Here is a 20462-nt window from a genome sequence, read left to right as displayed (position 1 = left end):
ATAAGCACAGTTAACCCAAGCCATTACTTGTACATTCCTCCTAGGTTTGTGCTGGGTGAAAAAGAAGAACCAAAGTGCTGATTTCATTGGGCCGCTCTAAGGCCAGGTGTTAATCACTCTATGCTACGGTCATTTGGTATAACTAGTCTCAGACATTAATGCTGACCACGTGAGTTAACAACTCAGTAGGTCTGCAATTGTCCAGGGTTGAGCAAGAAGTGCTGAGCAGTAAATGTAATCCACAATCCATAAAATTAAGCCTGGTGGAGAAATGCAGTTCAAGGACATTTAAAACAGTTAAGCAAGAGAAAAAGCAAAACTGATGTTCGGTTACATTTTCTGGGTGGCATGTTGGGCTTATGGTGTGGAAGTGACCCTTTGAAAAGGTTAATGGCAAAGCAACTGCCTCCACCATTAGTGAAAAGCTGGGCCTTTCCCTTAGGACGTTATTAGGTTTTTGGGGAGCTTGTAGAAGGTGTTTCTAGAAACTGTCTGTGTGGATTCCCTCTCAACCGCTGAACATACCATGCCATTAATCTCACTTCTGAGCACTCTGTTCCTCTACATAAAAAGATTGTTGTGTTCCTGGTTTTCTGCCCTCATTACTCCCCCGTTTCACCCCTTGCTTCCCAAAGATTCTACTGCGAGAGCGTCTTCTGGGGGCACAAGGAGGGGTCTGAGGGTACAGCAGACAGGAAGAAGAAGATACTCTAAGCAGCAAAGTCTACCTGCAAGCCCATTATGCCCAAACAGCGTTCCAAGCTTGGGCCCACATGACAGTGGCCATGCCAGATGATTGTGCAGCTTTTACTTAAATAGTTCTGCTGTCATGAAACTCACTATCCCTCATAGCTTACCACTTCAGCTTTATAAGGCTCTGAATAATAAATTTTTGTCTTGAATTGACCTGAAATCTTTCCTCCCTTAACTCCTACCATGAATTAAAGCTTTAGCTTTCTGGCACCATATGAAATGAACCATCTTTGCATACCAACACTCGGAAAATAACTAACCCAAGCCTCATGAGCTGGGATGAACCCAAGTCCTGTGAGACCTGAAGCTTATGCAATTTGAAAGGCCCTCTTTAAGAAAAATGATATAAAATTACTGATAAAAAAGTTGGGTGCAAAAATAAATATTTCTTTTGAATAAGGAAATAAATTGCAACAAATTACACATTTTAAAAAACTGACAATAATCCAAACATCACAACATCCAGAAGAAGAACATAATAATTTTATTAATAAGTTGCCCAATACACCTCTGTGATATTGTGATTTATAATAAGAAATGCATATTTGGTCTTTGTCCCCATTTCTGGTACAGAGAGCCTGTAACCCTTGGAATTCCCTAAGTGATGAGAACCATAAAGGTGTCTTATTATATTATGAGGCAATTTTTGGAATGCATCTAAGAATGGGGACTGGTTGCCAGGAGAACCTACCTTGGAGAACTTACAGGGTTAGAACTTTCAGTCCTACCTCCTTGACCTCCATCCAGGGAGGGGAGAAGGACTGGAAGTCAAATCAATTGCCAATGGCCATTGGTTTCATCAATCATGTGTATGAAATGAAACCTCCATAAAAACCCAAAAGGATTTCTGGTACAGAGAGCCTATAACCCTTGGAATTCCCTAAGTAATGGGAACCATAAAGGTGTCTTGTTATATTATGAGGCAATTTCATAATTGAAATTATGAGCTTCCAGGTTGGTGGAAATTTGCAGAAAGTGGAGTCTGGAGAGGGCCTGGAAGGCCCATATCCCTTCCTCATAACTTGCCCAAGGCATCTCCTCCATCTGGCTATCCCTGAGCTACATCCTTTCCTAACCAACCAGTAATATATTAAATGAAATCTTTCTCTGAGTTTTGTAAGGCACGGTAGCAAATCAGTCAAACCCAAGGATGGGGTCATGGGAACCTCTGGTCTATAACCTAGACTTGTGACTAGTGTCTGAAGTGTGAGGGTGGAGGGTAGAAGTGGGTTGGACAGGGCGGTAGTCTCGTGGGACTGAGCCTTTAACCTATGGGATCAGCCACTATCGAGTGGAGCTGTAAGACAACCAGCTGGTGTTCGAGAATTGCTTGGTGATGAAGGGGGGAAAAAAACCTTGCCACACATTGAAATTGAGTGCTCAGAACCTTTACCTCTCTAGTACTTTTTCATTCCTTACATTTTTGGATCAGTATTCTGGATAACTCTTTATTTGACAATGATTTTATAATATTCTAAGGAAAAGAAGAGAAAGATAATTCAATCTTTCCTCTAATATCAAAATTTGTCTTTTATTTTTGATAGATTAGAAAAGTACTTTTTTCAACCATGCCAGTTGTGATGGGTAACATCAATTCATTTTTAATATTGTCAAATTTGGGAAAGCCTCCATAAGTTTCTTTTATATATGGGCTCTAGGATTTGGAAGAATTTTCCACAGACAGACTTCTGGCTCTAAACATTTCATACCTTGCTTCTCCACATGACCTATAAACGTCTGACACTTTGGTAATGCCATACGACCCCATGGCCTTGTATCTTCATGACGTGCTCAGTGATGGGTTAGCCAGTGTAATCAGTGATAAGAATATTCTTGGAAGCCATTTTAATCTCAGTACAGATAGCTATACTTATTTGTATATAGAAGTGAGTCATCATACTATATATATACACATATATATATAATCATTATGCTATACACTTGAAACTAGTATGCCAATATATCTCAATGATAGATAGATAATAGATGATAGATAGATAGATAAAAGAAACACAATGACCAAGGTTGGAAAAGTGAATGTGAACCCCAAAAATATATCCCACTATACCCAAACTAAATGTATTCCCATCCCACGTTCTTAGCTGGAACTGAAAATACCCATTGTCGTCCCAATGCCCTCTTGGCACAAAGGGATGTGGGTGGGAGGAGATGCCCCCCCCAAAAAAGAGACCGTGGCTTTAACCAATTGTAGTTACAATATCTTACTTTTGGGAAAGTTATTAAAGCTTATGACCATGTGAACATATTGGTGCCCCCTCCTAAATGAGGGTCCCTGAATCTTAAGCTTCTTTAGCTTCACAGAAATCTGCCTCTGCCTGTGAGTCCTCAAAGGGAAATAAACTCCCCTTGGGGCAAAGAGACAGCAGTTCCCTTGACTTTGGTCCTGGCAAACCGGCAGCAGCAGACAGGACCAGGAAATGGGCCGCTCATCTACCCTGTGGTGGCTGTGGCTTTTGGATGTGGCACCAAGCATGATGCATTTACTGGCAACCTGATTGATCCTCCCTTTTTTGGGCTGTGGTATTTGTTTCCAGTAAAATCTGGGTACCCCCAAGCGTCAGCTATGGAAAAGTAAAACTGGCCTAAGTTGTGTCTCATAAAGCCAGGATCAACCTCAGATACAGGAATCAGCTTTACTGAGGAGGGGAGAAAATTGTGATCCTGCCACACGAAGTTTTCATTGAACGTTTAACCATTTAGCTTCTCATTCCTTGGCTATGGCATGAAAAAGAAAGGCTATCTTAAGGAATGATTTTTTTTTTTTTAATTTTAAGATTTTATTTATTTGGCAGAGAGAGAGCGCACAAGCAGGGGGAGCAGGAGAGGGACCCCGATGTGGGGCTTAATCCCAGGACCCTGGGTTCATGACCTGAACTGAATGCAGGTGCTTAACTGACTGAGCCACCCAGGTTCCCCAAGAAAGGCTATCTTAAAACTAGGCTGTGCATTTAGATGAATAAATGATGCTGCCCCTCTCCTTTTGGACTTAAGTTATACTGGACCATGTTGTTTGTTTAAGGGAAGATACTCTATCTTCCGAACTACAAGTTTTTCAAAAATAGGGTTGTGTCATGTACTTAAAAATTATTTTGTATCCTCAGTATTTTTAATATACATTATGTACAGCAGATACCAAACAGTATCAATGAAAACCTTTTATGTATGTTTAGACGATGCATCAGAGTTTAACAATTAAAACGAAAATAAATTTGCATCTTTTTTTCTCCTCCATACTTTTTCCTCAATCTTTTTTGCTTTCCTTATCCTTCCCTTAATTCATCCTTCTAGGCTTTGTCCCCTTATGTTTGCTAAATTTTGGCCTTTGGAACCAGAAAGAAACAATTTGAATCCTGGCTCTGCTACTAACTGGCTGTGTGATTTTGGGCAAGAGACTTGGCCACTCTGGTCTCCAATTCCTGCATAGGTAACGCAGGCCTAATAAGAGATCTCAAAATCATTGTGAGGAGTTGATGAAATAATACATTGAGTCTCAACCCTCCTAGAACAAATGTTGTAATTTTATTACAAATATTTTGCAATGCCTCCTTTATTATCCTGAAATAAAATTCATAAATAACATACCCTATATACACACATTAAAAATCCAAAATGCCCATATGTGAAACAAAGAAGATATAAAAGCAAAGTAATTTATAACAAAATAATTTATAAATACTCAGGCACAACTACACTAGACAATATAATGAGTTGGTCTAGTGTTTACACCTACATTTTTCACCATATATGTGACGGGTAGAAATGCAGACCAATACAACTGTGTTGTATTAGCAACTCAAGCGTACCACAGTACACAAAATAAAGTGCAGTGTTCCCTCAGTTTACATAATAGTTGCATTTCTGGAAAGTTATATAAAAACTATGCCAAACATACTCTGTAAATAAAATAAAGTTCTAGGCTCAGATAATTTTAAACAGGTTTGTACTAGTGAGCCCCTTGAAAGCCATGTGGGATACAGGACAATTGAGCTGTTCCATGCACTGCAGGGTGTCAAGCATGAGGCATCTTTGGTCCTCACCTCTGTTGTTTTTTCCAGCACCAACAACCAATTCTCCCAACACAAACTGGGTATCCAACAATTCAGTTCATTTCTGATGCTATCTAGAGTTAGTGCAGATCCCAAGGTTAAGGACCCATTCCCACAAGACTCCCCCACTACAGACACCAGTTGCAAATGGAGTGCCCAAGCCTCCCCACACTTGGGGAGTCCCCACCATCTCTCCACTCCAGGTTCAGTAATGTGCTAGAATGACTCACAGAACCCAGGAAAGTGCTATCCTTACCATTACAGATTTGTTATAAAAAAAGATGCAATTTAAGAACAGCCAAATGGAAGAGATGCATATGGCAAGGTCTGGGGTGGAGGGAGGTGCAGAGCTTCCTTGCTCTTTCTGGGCATGCCACTCTGCCTCTCTTCTGGGATGGAGACATGTTCACCAATTTGGAAGCTCTCCAAACCCAATTGTTTAGGGTTTTCTTGTGGCGGTTTTATTATGTAGACATGATTAATTTAATCATTGGCCTTTGGTGATTGGCCTCAATCTCCAGCCCTTCCCTCCTCCCCAGAGGCGGGGTGGGGGCATGGGGGAAGGAGGAGTGTATAAAGTTCCAACAATCTAATCATGGCTGGTCTTTCTGGTGACCACCCCTCATCCTGAAGGTATCTAGGGCCCCCATGCCCCAGCACATCCCCCTATCTCATTCCCCACTCCTTGCCTAACAGCCATCTCATTAGAAGACAAAAGACACTCTTATCGCTCAGGAGATTCCAAGCATTTTAGGGGCTTTGTGCCAGAAAACTTGGACAAGTATTTATTTTTTTATTATACCACACCACTCCATAAATGTCAGTAGTACTCTTAAATTATTATGGCAACAAAAAATGGCTCCACAAATTTTCCAAATGCCACTTGAGGGTGGTATCCCCTTGACTAAGGACCATTGAAATAATATATCTCTAAGTACCTAATGTAGCACCCAGATTTTAGTGGATGTGCAATCAAAGTTAGTTGCCTTTTATTTGTCACTTCTACTCTTTTTTTCCCCTCTATCAGTTGCATGTGCCCTGAGGCACTGAGGAATTACAAAAGGATGGTGGGAGGACTATGTCCAAATCACTCCCTTGGGCAATTAAGTAGAAGAAGATCCATTCCCATCCAGGGGGCTCTTAGACAATTTTTTTCCTTTTTTTCTTTTTTTTTTTTTTTTTGTCCTGCAAGACATCTGTACTCTATAAGGACACACATCCACCTAATTAACTTATTGGTAGATGGGAACTTCATCATGTTCAAATAATTTAGAAGCAGCTGCCAAAGGATTAGGGGAATAGTCTTGGTTGTGTTTGCTTTGAATGGTACTGAAAACAAAGGTGACATCAGACTTCCCTATGGGCATCTGTTTCATTTCACAGGGAAGCTGAAAAGGAATTGCCTGTTAAGGCAAGAGCACATTTGGCAACAGGAATTCCAATGAGTACCTTTGTGGTACTGACGATAACCAGTGTCAGCTGAAGATTCCTGGTTCTATGGAACATGTGTCCTTTGGGAAAGACCACAAAACTTTGAACTTGGATCTGGGGGCAGGAGAGGGCTTTGGAGAGATAAGGTGATAATGAATTGGCTTAATTAGGATCCTTTCTGGAACTCATTTTGATGCTCTTATCTGTCACTTCCATGTGCCTTATGGATGTTAACTCCCATCCTTACATTTCTCTGAATGCATTATAGAACAGAGACATGATAGCATTTCAAAAGATAAAGTATTTCAGAGAGCAAAGAGGAGAACAATTTTGATGAACATACAGGTAAATGGGAGAAAATCTTTTAGATTCTGTGCTTTTATAGAAGTGGTAGAGTCTTTTTTTTTTTTTAAGATTTTATTTATTTATTTGACAGAGACATAGTGAGAGCGGGAACACAAGCAGGGGGAGTGGGAGAGGGAGAAGCAGGCTCCCCGCTAAGCAGGGAGCCCGATGTGGGGCTCGATCCCGGGACCCTGGGATCATAACCTGAGCCGGAGGCAGATGCTTAATGACTGAGCCACCCAGGCGCCCCTAAAGTGGTAGAGTCTTGATGAGATAATATTGGGAACAAAATATCAGATACATCTTTTAAGATTTTCATTAAGTTATCACTTAGAATTAGATGTATTATGAATACTAATACTAATACTACTAATAATAAATGTTTCCTTAGTACCAAGCACTGAAATAAGCATTTCAAATCCTTTTAGCAGCACAAGGTAGGTTTTTACCATCCCATTTTACAGAAGAGAAAAACTAAGCTCTGAGAGGTTAAATACTTTGCCACAGGTCTCACAGCTAAAAGATGAAAGGGAACGAGGTGGGAATAGAGCCCACCTGATTGCAGGGCCATTGAGTTTTCTACTTCCTTACTCTCCCTCTCAGGTTTAAAATACCCTAGAGTAAGTTCTTACTTTTCTTGGCACTGAAATGTAGTGTCTTAAGTCTTCAGGTAAGGAATAGGCACATGCTTAAAATTATACAATGAAATGCAGAGATAAAAAAATTGATAAATTTGACTACAGAAAATTAAAAATTTTGCAGAGCAGAAATGCCTTATAAAAAGGTCAAAAATAGCCAAAACTGGGAAAAAGTATTTGTTACGTACTCTGCAAAAGGCTAATCCATTTAAGAACATAAATAACTCTTAAAAACCGAGGGATAAATGACCAAAAGCATGATACAAAAATGAGAAAAAGGCATGAAGACAATTCACCCACAAAAAATATGAAGCAGCTCTTAAACACATAAAATATATTCAAGCCACCAGCCATTATTAGCGAAATGAAGTGAATCAACACTCAACTTACATTCCTTTTCTCACCTATTAGATTGGTAAAAATTAACCAGCAGAAAGCACGTTCTGTTGGCAAGACAATGGAGAAATAAGCATTCTTTATATATATATATATATATATATATTATTTATTTAATTGACAGAGAGAGCACAAGTAGGGGGAGCGGCAGGCAGAGGGAGAGGGAGAAGCAGGCTCCCCACTGAGCAGGGAGCCCGATGCGGGGCTCGATCCCAGGACCCTGGGATCATGACCTGAGCCAAAGGCAGACACTTAACTGCCTGAGCCATCCAGGAGCCCCAGCGTTCTTTTTTTTTTTAAAGTAAGCTCTAGGCCTAACAAGGGGCTCAAACTCATGACCCCAAGGTCAAGAGTTGCATGCTCTACAGACTAAGCCAGCCAGGCACCCTGAAACAAACATATATTGCTGATGAAAATGCAAATTGGCATGACCATTCTTGAGGATAATTTGGCAATACCTAGCAAAACAACATATTCCCTTACTTTTTGTTGCAGCGATTTCACTTCTAGGAATCTATACTGAAGATAGATGTCCAACAATATGTAAATACATATGCACAAGTTTATTCATTTCAGCATTAGTTGTACTTTTAAAATATTAGAAAGAACTTAAATACTCACACATAGGGAAGTGGTTGAATAAACTATGGCATAGTCACTCAATGAAGTACTATGTAAGTATAAAAAAGAATCAGAATGATTTCTGGGATATGCTGTTAAATGAAAAAAAGCAAAGTGTAAAGGGTACTTATAGCATGTTATCTCTCATGTAAGAAAGAAGGTGATATAAGAAAATATATAGGTATCTGCTCATTTGTGCAAAAGAAATGCAGAAAGGAAAAACTAAAAACTAATTGAATTAGTTACTGAGGGGTGGTGGGTGGGAAAAGGATGGAAAGAATGGGGGAATAGGAAAGGTATGGTAGGCATCAGGGAGAGTGACACTTCTTGAGTGTATTTTTTTTTTAAGATTTATTTATTTATTTGAGAGAGAGAGTGGGGGGAGGGGCAAAAGGAGAGGAAGGGAGAGTCTTAAGCAGACTTTGCACTGAGCTTGGAGCCCAATGTGGGGCTCCATCTCATGACCCCGAGATCATGACCTGAACGACCTGAACCAAAACCAAGAGTCAGACGCTTAACCCACTGCGCCACCCAGGCGCCCCAAGTATAATTTTTAATACATAACTCTAACTCTTGGGTATATTTTGTTCACCCCCAAAATAAATTTATAAAGTTTAAATCAACCAGGATATGAGGAGATCTCCAATGGAATACAAACCATAAAAGTGAACCTGACTGAAAAATTAACCTAACTGACAAAATAATAGGACCACTCCAAAAGGAGAAGAGAAGTAACCCAAGTCATGTTGGGAAGCAGTACCTACTTATGATTCAGCTAAAGACAAAAATAATTATGTACAAATACTATACTACAGTTGGTAAGTTAATTTTTTTCACATGGTATGGGCTAGAAATTCTGAAACTCTTTATGTGTGTTCTAGGATTGAACAAATAAATGTATTGTGGGTAATGAAAGCCAGGTCTCTCACTGTCAGAGAAAGGGGTTACAAATAAAAGTGGGAAGACTAAAATTAATTCTGTAGAGTTTGATTGGAATCAAAGGTATTATCAACATGAAGTCCCCGATAGACAGATAGAGAGGGGTAGATAAGAAAATAAAGATATTTTTGTATGCATGTGTGTGAGTATACTTTGTGTATTTCCAAACTCTGTCCACTTGGAAGGGCCTAGAACCAGTGATTCCCTGGTAGCAATGTACCCACATCTTGGTTTCTCTTGGAGAAATGTTTGATTCCAGGGCTGAAGAGAGGAAAGCACAAGATGATTCTGGAATATTTTGTGTGCCAGAAAGAAAAGTAGTACTGAAAAAAAGGATGGGGACATGTTAAAAGCACACAGGAGTGAATTTGAAGGGGCTCTGAATGGCCAAATCGGGGATGGTTTCAGAAACCAAAATCATTAATGATAACCCATGAATAAAATAAATAACCATTAGTCCACACCTACATAAAAATAGTTGCATAAATAAATAAATGGAAGCAAAGGGGCAACTCTTTCTTACAGTAGATTTCTAATTAATAAGTGTGGAATGATATTAGGAAACACAACAGTAATAACTTGTATAGTTAAGAATCATTATGATACTAAAATTAGTAGGTGAAAGTATGATGATTTGCATAGTCTCAAAATAGCTTCCCAAAAGATAATTATTAAGTGATCAAAGTTAATGACACCAGTAATAAAATATTACATTATGTAATTCCTCATATGACGTACTGGGAAGGGGACAACACGAATTCTGTGACTTTTTTGCAAAAATGTCAAAAATGCATGAAACTAGACTAAGAACACCTCAGACAAATTCAAGTTGAGGAACATTCTACAGATAACTAGTCCAGGACTTTTTAGAAGTATTAAGGTCATGAAAGACAAGGAAAAAACCTGAGAAACTGTCACAGACCATAGGAGACTAAGGAGACATGAGAACTAAACACAACGTGGGAGCCTGGATTGGATTCTGAACCCGAAAGAAGGTATAAGTGGGGAAACTGTGAAATTCATGGGAGTATTCCATCAGTGCTAAACTCCTGATTTCAGTCATTGTGTGGTTTCGTAAGATGCTAATACAAGGGGAAGTACTCTTGGTAAAGAGTGTGTGAAAACTTTCTGTACTATTTTTTTTTTTTTTGTACTTTTATAACTGTCTCAGTCCATTTGTGCTGCTATAACAAAATACCATCAACTGGGTTGCTTATAAACAACAGAAATTTATTTCTCATAGGTTCTGGAGGCTGAGAAAGCCAAGGACAAGGCATTGGCAGATTTGGTAGCTGGTGAGAGCCCACTTACTGGTTCATAGCTGGCTGTCTTTTTGCTATGTCCTCACATGGAGGAAGGAGTAAGGATTCTCTCTGGGATCTCTTTTACAAGAGCACTAATTCCATTCATGAGGGCTCCATTCTCATGACCTAATCACCTTCCAAATGCCCTATTTCCAAATAGCATCACAGTGAGGAGTAGGTTTCAACATATGAATTTGGATATATTCAGTCTATAGCGATAACTCAAATTATTTTGAAATAAAAGTTTAAAAATATATAATATTTTCCCCATAACAAGATTCATGCCTATTTATTATAGAAAATTGGGGAAATTTAGAAAAGCACAAAGAAAAAAAAGCCATCAGTAATTCCATCACCAAGAAATCAAATCTGTTACTATTTTGGTATAAATGTACACATACTCACTTTTTCAAAATTAGACTAATCAGATATTCATTGTTATATAACCTACTCCCCCCCCACATTCAACAATATATCATCAGTACTTATCCCATAGAATTAATCTTCTTTAACATTGTCTTAAATACCAGTGAAGCATTCCATAATACAAATATGTAAATTTATTTAACCTAGTATTTACTGAAATATATTTCGTAGAGCCTTATTTCTAGAGTATATCAAGAAGTGTTATATAATAAAGGAGTTCCATGGCCATGTGATTTGAGAAACATTAAGTTCAACATGGTTAAATAGATTTCTTTACTGTAGGAATTCTTTAGAAAAGATTTATCTAATATGTTTTGTGACTCTTCAAAAGAGAGATATCGTATGTGTGTCTCAAACTCATTTATTTTTTTTTAAAGATTTTTTATTTATTTATTTGAGAGAGAGAGAGAATGAGAGATAGAAAGCATGAGAGGGAAGAGGGTCAGAGGGAGAAGCCGACTCCCCGCTGAGCAGGGAGCCCGATGCGGGACTCGATCCCAGGACTCCAGGATCATGACCTGAGCCGAAGGCAGTCGCTTAACCAACTGAGCCACCCAGGCGCCCTCAAACTCATTTAATCACCCAATCCTGTATATGCATGTTTGGAGATTATTAGGAGACCCATTTCCACAGAACACATTTTGGGAGATTATAAGCTCCTTTAGATTATTTTCAATTTTTTCACCATTATAAATAAAGCTGCTGTGACTATCTTGCCATGTAATCTTGTAGGTATCTCTGATTTAGTCATGATCAATTACTGGGTCAAAATCTACATAGTTTTTAGAGCATCTTGATACCCAATAGCCAAATTGTGCTTGTGAAGGCATGACTCCCACCAGCAGTATGAAAAAGGAGAGAGAAACTTGTTGGCAAGAAGATAGATTTCAGATGCTGGAGGAGAGGACTGTGAGCCTGAGTTTTATCAGAGGCACTAGAAGAGTGCTAGGTTTATTTTCTGAACTTTTTTTTTAGAAGTTCAAAAGGGCATTTCAATATTGGACTGGACCAAACTCTTTCTTAGAATCTTGTTATGAGAGAGTTTAGTATTGGTACAGTAGTTAGTTTTGTAGTAGTGGCTAGACCTAGCTTATTCTTTGCCAGCTTTTGGTAGCTACCAAAAGATTTATTTATTTGAGAGAAAGAGAGAGAGGGGGAGAGAGAGAGAGAGAGAGAGAGAGAACATGATGGGGGGGGCAGAGGGAGAGGGACAGGGAGAGACAGAATCTCAAGCAGACTCCCCACTGAGCGTGGAACTCAAGCTCATGACCCTGAGATCATGACCTGAGCCAAAATCAAGAGTCAGATGCTCAACTGGCTGAGTCACCCAGGCACCCCTCTTTCTAATGTTTTAAAATATTTGATTCCATTAGATCAGAGAATTTCTACACGTATGCAGAATCAAGACTGCTGTCAATTTGGTTGCTATTTGGAGCCCAGAGGGACAAAGGGGGTAGAGGCATGATTATTCTTCTTAACATGGACATTCAATATTGAAAGACCGTCTGTCCCAACTGCTAGCCCAACCAGACGCAAGTGAGTACCCAGAACCTATAATAGTCTAACTGATCTCAATGCCTGGCCCAGAGAGGATAGTGGGTTTTTTGTTGTTGTGTTTTTGTTTTTGTTTCGTTTTTTTAAGGGATGAGACATTTTTTACCTTACCTTTGGCTATATAGGTAAACCCAAGACATCAAGGAATGCTGAGCTGGATTTTTAATTAAAGTTCATAAAGGTAAAAACTATGTAATGATGGTGTGTCTCTGGGCCATAATTGCGTATGGAACCAGGCACCAGACTACTCTTCAAGAAAAAGTGGCCTTTGGTAAGTTATATGAAGACAGAGGGTACAGGGAGGCAGAGTGGTACAAGGCAAGAATACCACCCTGCAAATGCAGAAGCCAGGGCTTTGCTTTGGTCTCTTCCACTAAGTTGATTTATTAAGCAGCTGTGTGACCTCAGGCAAATTACTTAACCCCTCTGAGCCTCATATTACTCCATCTCAAACCTGGTCTTGGATTACTTGGATTTGCATATCCATATTTTGACAAAAACTCAAAATTATTGCAGGGAAATATAGAACTTAATTTGTAATTACCACAACTGCTTTATATTGTATCAATGAGTTGGGCAGCAGCATAGATCATTTAAGTTTTTCCTTGAGAGAACATATCAGATGCCACATGGCTTCCTTTCTGACCTTCCAAACCAAGTTCTTTCCGGCCTCAGGGCATTTGCACTTGCTACTGCAAAATATTTCCTTTGATCTGCAGCTGGTTCTCATTTCTCTCATCTCAGGTAAAATCTCCACAAAGAGGCATCACCTGGCCACCCATCAATTACTCTCTATCCCATTATCATTCTACTTTAATTGCTTCATAACATGTGAAATGATCAGACTTATAGATTTATTTCCCTACCTATTGTGTGTTTCCCTCTGCAGATTATAAGATCCACAAAAGACAGATATTGGGGCCTTGTTCAAACTGTGCCTAGAATATTGCCCAGCACTAAAAATGCCCCAAGGCAGGAAAGAACTTAGCTGAAAATTTAAAAGGAAACCATGTGGCTGGAACTTTTAGGGTAAGGAGAAAAGCTGTAAGAGGTGATGTCAGAGAGTAAGCAGGGCTTAGACCACATAGGTCCTATTGACACAGTGATAGTTGAGAGTGATCCTATTATAGGAAAACCTTTGAAGCTCCTCAGCCATACATACTTCTAAAAAGTAAATCATTTGCAAGTATCTATACTTTACCTATTGTTAGTAACCAACTACTTGAGACATGCTTCATAGCTGATCACCATCCTCCTAGTGTCACTTTAGAGCTTTACATGATGACTTCAGAGGCAGGGGATCTCTCAACCCCGGCTCTAGGGAAGGCCTTCAGACAGTTTGGGAGTCCTTGAATTGAAATGAAGAATTTTGCTTATAAGTGTAAGCATGCCTGTGTGCTCCTGGGGAGAGTGTCCACTGGCCTCAGCATATTCTCAATGGGGCCCTATAACCCCTAATTTAAGAATTATTGATACCTTCTCTTAGCTTTCTCTGAACACCTTGACTCTTACAGCACCTTGTTCAAGGCTGGTGAATATGCTTGCTGTCTATTTAAATCACAACTTAAATTTGTGAACTATACTTTTATCAATAAGCAGGCAGGGAAGTAAATATGGGAAACATTTACTTTTTAAAAAGATCAATTAGCAAATGACAGCACATGATAAACTGGTGCTCGTGTATTAAGTAACCTGAGTGCAGGTGGCAAGGGTTGATTTTCCTCCCAAAGCCAGTGGCTGAAATATCCATATAAGATGATCTTTAAATATTTCACTGTTGCCTTAAAATAGCTACCCTAATTTTTTTTTAAAAAGAACATAATTCAAAAACCCTTAGCTTATTTTTAATTTATAGTCCTTGAAAAAAAAAATAAGTGCCTGGCCCAATCATTTATATGCCTGGGCAAAAGCAATACATCTATATAAAAGTACAGTGATATATTTCTGTTGCTGGTTTAATGTGCTGCTCCTCGCCCTGTATGTTCTGATTCATTGGAGAGTAGCAATCATGTCGACAGGCGCTGTTCTTCAGTTCCCATCAGCGACAACTAAAGGCCAATTCAAGGTTGTGGTGGGGTCATGAATCTCGCACAGTCGCTGATAGAACAATTTCCCTTCCACACAGCATTGTCGGTGGGACACATGGGGAATAGACGGGGAGCCTGGCTCTGTGTATCTCTATCTTCCTGCTTTTCCTTTTTTGTTTCTTAGGCACTGTCTGCCGTGTGTACCAATCCGGTGCCATTAGGGAATAGAGGGCCAGTCCCTGGGAAATTGATAAGGGAGAAAATTTCTAATGCCTCAAGAATTTGGGGGAGGGGGAAACCTGTGCAAACAAGTCATCTAACAATGCATTACAGAGGGGTCAAGAGCAGAGAGAACAGGAAAGACAGAAATAATGTCCTGCTGGTTGGAAATAAGAGAGGTCTCAGGGCTTTACAAAGAAAATGTTTACATTCCAGAGACTCCATGGGTTAATTAAATAACCGAGGTGTCCATTCTTTCGTTTCCCAAATAGTGTCCGAGTGAATGAGGATGCCACCTCTGTAGCTGCTTTGTCTGTGTTCCTTCTTTGTCCCAGGCCGCCCCTCAGGTGGACCAGAAAGCCAAGCCTTACCCCTGGCAGTCCACAAGGTGAAGGCAGCTTTGAATGAAAACAAAATCCAAAGGTAGAGCGTCTTGAATGGAGCTTTCATAGGTTGTATCACAATTTTTATGGGCTAAGCCTAAAGTTTCCTTCAAACGAAAGACATCTGGAAAACGGGGTGCGGGATGAGGGTAAGACACTAGGTGGATCGTGGGACAAGTTTTTCTTATGTAGATGGTTCCAAGTCACAGTATCCAAAGAGCATGGGGTCTGTGAGACATTAACAGCATTTCCTATAGAGGATTTAAACATAGACTTGGAATCCAGAGAGGGCACAGAGAGGTAAGAGCTGACTTAAAGGTACACTGGTGAGTGTGAATCTGAATTTGAAGCAAGGCTGTTGGAGTGCAGAGCCCACTCGTAGTCACTAGACTCATGCATGGCTCCGGGGTTTGGAGGTCCATACAAAGGAGCTTAACCATGCACATCCCATCATCCTCATGTCCCTCAGGGCTCTGAATAGTACCTGCCTTGATGGCAGTCCTGGTTCTAAGGGTAGAACTTCTTTGATCTAATGGGCTCAACTGTTTTTAAAACATTAGAAGACCAATTTAAGATAAGCAAGTGAAATGTTTTGGGTAGGTATACTCAGGCAAAGATGGAGCTAATTGCAGCTGCCATAAAATAACTAACCATGACTTTCTTCCCACAGCAAAGACAGCTACCTAAGAGGAATCGTAATAAAAACTAATTAAACACAATAAATCCATTGGTGAGGAAAAAACCCACCACAAATAGGTCTGAAGTTCAGCTTAGGGACACTTGTCTTACTTACCTTTCTTTCTTCTTACAAGAGCAAAAAAAGCCTTATTTTTAAAAATATATATTTTCCCCATTATAAAATGAATACCTTGTAATTATTGAACATTTTGGAAGTACTGAAAGAGAAAACAAATAAATTATCCAGCTATTGTCCTACCACACTATTACTATTTTAGTGTATTTCTGCTTCACCTCTTTTGTATAATTTTATAAAATTTTTGTCAGCTTTTAAATAGTCCTCCTGCATACATAATTTTGAAACTAATTTCTAAAAGTTACCATTTCTATGTAAGCATTTTCCTATCTCCCTACAAAATGCTAATAAATATCATTTTAATGGCTGCTTAATGTTCCAAGTGGATATTCCAGAGTTTACTTAATGATTCCTTTATTACAAGACATCGGGTGGTTTTCATTTTTTTGCTATTACAAATAATGTCATGATAAATATTTGGGGACATTTTCTACATTTTAGATTACTTCCTGAGGCCAGATTTACAGAAGTAGGATTTCAGGGTCAAAAGATATGAAAACATTTGACACTCCCGAGAAACACTATCATCATATTGCTTTCTAGAAGAGTTGATGCCATTTTCACTGCTACTAGCAACTAATCGAGCAAAACTGCAAAGTGACTATGAACAGTCTATGGGTTTAGACCAGGGTTTCTCATCCTCAGCACAATTGGGCTGAATAATTCTTTATTGTGGCGAATTGGCTTGTGCAGTGTGGGATGTTTAGCAGCATCTTTGGTATCTACCCACTAGATGCCAGTAACAATCTCCAGTTGTGACAATGACAGAGGTCTCCAGACATTACCAAATGTTCCAGGGAGGTTGGTGGTGGGGGTGGGTAAAAATCACCCTTGGTTGAAACCTATGTGTTAGACAAACTTCAACTTGCATTTGAGCTCTATCTACCTCATACTAATATGCCGATGTGAGCAGATTACTTGATTTCCTTGGCTTCTCATTTAGTCAGTGTAAACTAAAAATGACCACACTCAGCTCAGGGGTTCATTGTGAAGATTAAATAAGATAACACATGTAAGGCATTTCACATAATGCTGGATACATGGTAAGAGCTCGTAGCCTTTTACAATGAAGAGTATCATGTTAATGCTTCTACTGTCCCATGAAAAGGCCTTTATATGTGAATAAAGGGAGATGACTGTCTCCCTTGGTAAATAATTGATATTCATTTATTCCTTCAAAGTATTTATTGAGCCCTTACTACATACCAGGCCTTGTTCCTGGCACTAAGGACACAGCAGTGAATAAAACACTGTCCTTTCCACATTCAAGTGGGGAAACAGACTAAATAAGATTGAAAAAGTGAATCATATGCTATGTTAGGAAAAGGGATAAGAATTGTTTGGGAGATGGAGGAGGTTAAAATTTTAGGTGAGACAGCAACATTTGAGTCACTATTGGGAAAGCAGCATTTGAGTTACTACCCAATTTCACCATGTGTACACTGTAGTAAGAGCAAGCCAGTCAGAGGGAATAGCAAGCACAAAGGCCCTGAGCAGGAACATGCCTAGAGTGTCCAAGGACTAACACATAGGCTAGTGTGCCTGGAGAAGGCTGGAGAAGGAATGAAAATGGTGTGTGAGTGGTTGGCTGGTGGCTTGATGATGGGCCTTGAGTGAGATGGGAAGCCATTAGATATGATGGTTTCATACCCTTTAAAATAATTTCTGATAAGAAATCATGGAAGAAGCAACAGGTGATGTAAGACTGTCTATCCGAGGAACGTAGACTATAAACTAAGAGTGAAGAAATGGAAAAACCTGCTGCTTCTTGTTGACAGGACTTATCCAGCCAAGCTCTAGATCTTAACCAATATGAGTTCCATTTTATCTCCACTGAAAGACCTGAGTGGTTCAAATTAATGAAGATAGCTGATTGCAAGCATCTGGCATCATTATCCAAAGAGATGAGTTTGTTTTATTCTGTGTGTGTGTGTGTGTGTGTGTGATGTCCATTGCCATGGACACAAATTCCCTCCTAACAATATGGAAGTCAACCCTCTCTCCATTCTCTGTACCAGCATCAAGTCTTCTAAAGTATCCATGGAAGGTATGTCCATTTCTCTTTTTTTCTGAAATGATCAGAAAATAAAGTTTTGCAGAGAGGAATTGAGACAATAACTAAAAAGAACAAAGTGGTGTGGAGAGAGTTGAGGGCACTCAATGTAGCTTATTCTTAGGGCTGTACAGTGACCGCACAATCATTGAAACAAATTTCCTCGTGTCTTGGGGGATGTGGAATATTGACTTTCTTGGTAAGACTGTATCAGTGGTACGCATTTCTCTATTATGACTCAGATTAAAGGTGTATCCTTTACCCATGTCAACAAGCATAAACACATGTTTGAATGTCTTTTTTCCCTTAGTCCAAGTTGATATGAATCAGAATTCATTTCAGATAAAAATCTTAACATGCACTTGAATTCAAAGGTGAGAGTGCATTCCATTCCATTCTCATTTTATGGAGTAACTCTCTTGCCAGTTCTGGCTTGGCACCTTGACTCTCTTGCAAAAGATGGTTCTCAGGAGTGCCTGCAGAGTGAGGAACATCTCTGGTCACCCCTCTCCTCACCCCACCTCCGCCTTGAAGATAAGAGGGATCAATTCCTTGGTGTTGCATAAGATTTGCAGCATTTGAGGCAATTCTGTGAATTTTAAACTTTTAAAACATCTCTTTATATTTTGAAAAGCGAAATAGTTTAATTCAATTCTACCTCCTGCTATTCATTTCAAGATTGTCACAGCAGGGTTTGCTAAAGAACCAAAGACAAATATGAACCCCTTAAAAGGCAGTTTTCTTGTATAAACGTCACAAAGGCAGATTGCTTGGGACTGCATTTATTCATTTCCCAACATTCATTACCATACTTCATCTTGGATTAATTTCTTGACAACTCCAATTCATCGCTTTGTGAGCACTGTCCCAAAATGGAAATTGAGTCACTGCCTCTGGCCCGGAGGGCAGCTTTCATCTGCTTGGGATGGCAAAGATCTCTATGTTCCCTTGATCCAGTCACCTGTTCCTTAGTCAGTGTCCCTTTTGCAGAGGTACCTGAGCTATTGTGTGCCGCCAGCCTGTCTGATGACTTTTAAGTCTTTCCTTGTCACTAATCAACCTGCCTTATGAAAATCTTTAACCTTGAATGTGAAGAAAAGCTGGCTGTTTATGTAGCCATAAAGGCTTCCTCACAACTGATCAGTTCCCACCCTTGTATTAGGAAGGTAGAAATGTCTACTCTTTGTGTCAGTGCTGCTCTATGAAGTGGGACAGGAAAACAGCCGATTTCAGTGGCTTCAGGAAGCATCCAAAACAGTAGCAGGGTCATTCTTTGGTTTCATAGTGTAGGGTCTGGTTTGCAATCATCTGCAGTGGCAGACCCGACCTCAGGACCAGGAGTGGAGTTGTGGCAAGAGGCATAAAAGGGCCCCTGAAACAGGAATATGCAGATATGGGTTCAGCTAGCTCTTGCTTTATTACATAGACTTACCCTCTTGGGTGCAGAAATACTAGACTCGGACTGATTGAAAAACCTATCTAAACTATTTGTATAGTATTATATAATTAGACAATCTATACTACTAGTATAGATCAAAAAATAATCTATTCTAATTTGCTGAAACCTGAGAGAGAAAAAAATGGAATTCAAATACTTTCTACTACTAAAACCATGACCCAAATCATTATCACCACCAAGCCTGCCCACCCTGACAGATCAAGATTGGGCTCACACACTCTGGGAAGGGAGAGAAGATGCAAGATTGAATCAGTGAATGAGGACTGACTGATAAAAATAAGGACCAAAGGATAAAAAAGGAATATCAGATAATTCTGTGCAGTAAACCTGACTAAGGCCAAATGATATCAACCCTCCTTTTTCTATCAAAAACTAAGAATTCTTGTAAATAAGATGAAATGATTTGGAGAAATGCAAGTCACTTTAGTGGAAATACAATATTCCAATTTAAGAGTAACTCACATATAATCAAGTACGTGAGAGACAGTGGGGTTCAAAATGTCCTTTTAATCTGTAGTAAACCAAGCATTATAATGAGAGTAGTGTCTAAACAGCTTTCCCCTTCTTGTGGTCCACACCAAAGAAGATGAATAGCCTGGCTTAGCTACAGAGAAGCAGCCTCCGAAGCAGGGAAGTGAATGTGTCCTTCCTCTGGGAAAATGCTGGGAACCAAGAGGGGGCTTGTAAACATCAAGGGGCAGGTGTATCCTTTTTTTTTTTTTTTTTTTTTTTTTTGCTCTTCACAGTTGAGGATCTGGACCATTCCAGGCTGCCTCCAAAATTGGCAGCAAAAAAGGTTAACCAGCTGTAAAAGAATGGAAAGGGCATATCTAAAGGGGCAAACTCTTTCATGCCCTATGGATTCTTTGGGCTCTGGTGAGAGATTGTGTCCACCTTACCCTCTCCTAGCCTGAGGGAGAGCTGCTGCTAGCCAGCGCTGGGGCTTAGAAGTAGGTCCATAGCGGCTTCTCGGCTTGGTTTCCAAACAAGTCCAAATCAGAGACAGATCAAGATTGGGCTCACACAGAGGATT

The sequence above is a fragment of the Zalophus californianus genome, chromosome 11, assembly GCF_009762305.2.
Source record: "Zalophus californianus isolate mZalCal1 chromosome 11, mZalCal1.pri.v2, whole genome shotgun sequence".
Classification (NCBI taxonomy): Eukaryota; Metazoa; Chordata; class Mammalia; order Carnivora; family Otariidae; genus Zalophus; species Zalophus californianus.
The sequence above is the reverse complement of the archived record's forward strand: the minus strand, read 5'-3'. Positions refer to the sequence as shown.